This window comes from Fopius arisanus, unplaced genomic scaffold, assembly GCF_000806365.1.
Source record: "Fopius arisanus strain USDA-PBARC FA_bdor unplaced genomic scaffold, ASM80636v1 scaffold00008, whole genome shotgun sequence".
Lineage (NCBI taxonomy): Eukaryota > Metazoa > Arthropoda > Insecta > Hymenoptera > Braconidae > Fopius > Fopius arisanus.
This window is the reverse complement of record NW_011887747.1, coordinates 1663388-1667903: the sequence shown is the minus strand read 5'-3', so window position 1 is coordinate 1667903 and position 4516 is coordinate 1663388.

Genomic DNA, 4516 nt, shown 5'->3' with positions numbered 1-4516 from the left:
TTCGCGTATCTAGATAATAAAATGAATATTTAATTAAAAACACTAGAAATTTCTCATCTCATCTCCTGAAAATCATTGGCAGTGTTCCCTAGCATCGGATCAGCTTAGTGGCAATCAGACGGTAGAGTATCGATAGCGATCCTGCACAGGAGAATATCTACGGCTTAACCAATAGCAGATTTGATATACAGAGACTATCCAGAAAGGCTTTCACCATAACCATCACGGCCGTCCACCGCCACAGGGAATTAACAGTGACGTTCAGGCATATCATAATCTAGGCAATGGAGATCAGTACTGATGAATCATAAAAGTCAATCTTCTACGATCGAGTATGTGAAAATGATAACCTGCGCTGCCATGACAGGCGTTACGGTCTCAAAAAGACTAGCCATATCGTAAAATGTAAACGTTTTCCATAAAATCTCTATAATATTGATAACATTATGCCCAATTTAAATCACAATTGATAAGATAAAAAATTTATTTACATTAACATCAATAGTATTTTTAAGGACCAAAACGTCGATATCTTAAAAATTAAGGATTACTAGACCAGCCGATGAATGGAACGGTGATCCCTCCGAAGTGATATCCTCTTCTTTGACTTTTACATTACCAGTCCAACTGTAAAACCATTTACGATTTAACACCCTTGAGAACCCATGCTATTGTTCCATCGTACGTACACTGGCGGAATGATTGAGGGGGGCGTAAGTATGTAACCACCAACCGACGAGATCTACACACTCCAGATGGGCATGCTCTAAGGGCTCTAACTAGGTGACAAAATTGATATTAGGGTGGCATATACATGGTTCATCCATTCGAACATACCGTAAATGGTACTCTACCAGATGGCACTCTCATGAGGTTAGGAGTATTCATCCCACCTGATGTTACGGCTATATGAATGTGGAACACTGCTCATATTTTAGTATTGTACATACGTTGGTGCAGATCACTACGAATTAAATACCTCCGTAAGTACCATTAATTGTAACAATCTTGGAACAATGTGTACTAATCACTCCAGTCGAATTTTGTCCATTAATTATAAGCAAGACGACTAGACGTTAACTAATATAGTCAATGTGATTAATTTATTGAAATTCGTTCGGTTCTTCACGTTAAGAGGGAAACGTGGTTTATTTAATCATCAGGATTCTACTCTATTTTTACTGTGGCAGAGATATTGATTATCATGTCGTCGATTTTCCCTCGTCGCTATTTAAATTCGGCTTCAAAAGACATCTCTAAATGTTCGACAGCAGCTGATCAATTAAAATATTTGATTAGTTAAACTTACTCCGCGATCAATATAAGGGTGATCTTTTCTATTTTTAAGAGGTCTGATTTCTTGGACTTATATGAGAATCTCTAATATCACCCCGTTGCTCAGCAAATCCCGCAATAGAGGGCTATGTTATTGCAATCTCTAAAGTATCATGGAAGGGGCCACGAAAGATAAATCTCAAAGTGACGAACTCTTTTTAATATTCCACTGGCTCGACATTCAAGCGTCCGAAGTGGTGTGAATTCAAATAGCGAGAAATATCGTGGCGGTCTTTGCTGTCACACCAAGTTATTCTCAATCCACTTCTAACTCACACAAACGAAAAGCGCAAGTGTTGACTTTCATCCTTTCATGTCTACTTGCCGTTACGTTATTAAAATCATTTTAATATCGAGCGAAAATTTGAATAACTTTGAATAACTTACAATATTTTCACTTCTCATCAGAAAGTATGAACAATTGATCGATTTTTAACTCTGCAATTGTGATTATTTTACATATTCCTTTCACTTCCGGTATATATATAGAATAGGATGAATGACCATTTTATTCCCAAGGAATAATCATATAAAACACTGCGACAAGTACGTACCTTTAAATTGACTGGTTTGTCCTTCAAAAAAGCAATGCAAGTATTAAAGTTTGTAACGTGCTGAGTGATGATGAATATTGAATCTTGAAGTTGGAAGGTTTGAAGACAGAAATAGACGAGTTGAAAACCAAAAGTTGAATGAAAACAAAACAAAAATATAGTATACAACATAAAAATTCAACGATTCAAGGAAAAAATCGTCCTTGATATACTTAACAGCTCCAGGTTTTTCACAAAAGTACAGCAAGTAAAGTATTTCCTTGAATACTTGAAATAATAATTTGTAAATAATTTGTATATTCTATAGTACATATCCACATGTTTTTGCATTGTCAAAGCTATTCACATTCGCAAATTGAGATATTTTGTTGATCCAATTAATAGATATTTCAAGCGTCTATTCCCATTACAGATAAGAGCACCTATTCATCAGAATCAAAGTGATCGAATCATCTGTGCTCTCAAATACACACTGGTCTAACCCTCCAGAGGACAGGAGGATTCTGCCAGTCGGTTTCAAGTATCCTATCCTATCGGTCGACTGCCTGAAGTACCCTCGCGTTAAATCTCCATACCTTGACCGGTTGAATTCCGGAACAATGCTCGAAAGTCATTCGTCAAATTCTCCTCTGTATAATACGAACCTCTCCATCCAAATGGCTGTCATCATCACGATTGCTGTCACCATACACACGTTGACGGGAACTATTTCGTCCACATTTGCATTAATAGGTCGGTAAGTATTACACGAGTGTTCTTTCCTACGAAATTCGCCAATTCTAATTCCAAAATGTTGCTCATGCCACTGATAAAAATAATTCATGATAATTAACAACATATGTAATTGATAAAACTTTGGATAAACCAAAATTTTGGTGCTATAAATTTATTTCTAGATCTTTTCACGATTCATCCCACCACCTCTTTCCCACCAATACTTTCCATCTCTTCTCAATGAAATGAATAAAAATATAAGGGAAACCCAAGGAGAAAATGTAACGTTTTGACTAGTTCAACTGAAAAAAATGGTCTTCTCATTCATTGCAACGACCACCAATTCCCATTCAATAAATTCACCGAGGACGAAAAAATTTGGAAAGCAAATAACCAAAAGGATACGATTATTCAAATGGAACTAGGGAAAGAACTGCGAAAGATCAGAGAGCTTCTGGAAATGTTTGTCACGAAAGTTACGTTCACTGTGTACAGTAGCACGTGTAAGATTTGGCTGTCTCTCTCTCTCTCTCTGCCTGGTATCGGCACTAAACATTCGTGATGCACGGTACTTTGGCTCGACACGGAGGTTGTACGGACACGTGGGGTAGATCCGAATCGGACGGACTTCGCAATGTCGTGAGGGGGCGCATTGCAAGAAGAAACAAGTGTGAGGGATGAGGAAGGGGGTGATAAGGTGGAAAGGGGGCAAATGGCATACAGTAGCCTGTATACATGGTGGAAAACCTCGTGCAAATATCGATTTTCAATTATATCCCCTCTGCATCCCCTCATTCGTGACTCTGTGCAATGTCCCGGGGTTTGGGCCGGACGGCAGGAGCCTTGGCATGAAATAAAACGTTATCTCCAAGGTCCATCTTCGTAACACGAGGTGCAACGAGCCTTCCTGACGGTCTGTACTCCTCCCCGCTCCTGACACCATTGTGTTTATTTCCTCCCTCAATCACATTCTATCGATTGGCCGCTAATCTACATAAATATTATACAAGTCCCCCATGTATATTTCTCGGAAATTCAATTAATTAGATAACTAATACCGTAAATAACAGGTATTAACAATAAAATTGAGTGGGGGACAAGTGGAAAATAACCCGCGGATTTATGAATGCCAGCCGCGTGCCGTTGCGTAAATCTGGAAATTGAAAAAAAAGAATACAAAGTGAGTAATTTTATCCCTTGAAGGGATCAGTTGATAATGGCATTTTAACCTTAATGAATGAATGGCTCGATCCACATGAATAATTATAAATATTGTGTTAATTGGAAATGATTTACACATCACATTCCATGAGGGGATCATTACAGTTATCAATCCAAGAGATAATAATTTTGCATGTGATACATGCATGTGAAGCAATTTTAGTCTACAACACCAAAAAGTATTTTCTATTCATTTCCGTGTTTCTATTCCCAGCGACAATATATCGATTGCAATGAAAATTCTCCATTACAATTTATCGACTCTATGTATGCGTGCAGGATAATGTTTCCATGAAGCCTCTTCTCTCTTCCCCTTTAACCTCCCCTATTTCTGACCGGTTCTCAGTCATGACGCGCAAGTTGCAGCGGAAAAATTACGCTGTGCACGATCGCTATCGTTGAATTACGTAATAAACATTGTAAGAATAATAGACGGGCCAGGGGAGGGAATCGATCGAGAAAGGCGGCAACCATACCCGTGGTCCTTCAACAGCGATACCCAGTTGAGCATAATTTTTCGTTTAGCCAGATAATATCGATCATGCGATGGGTTTATTTTCTTTTTTTATGGGCATATTTTCCCTCAACAATTTGTCATCGTGTATTATACTCCCGCGAATAAATTTGTTGTGTATTCCAATGGTTCGTTCTTTTACAACTCGTCATGGCAGTTTGAAAGATTTTTTTTTAAT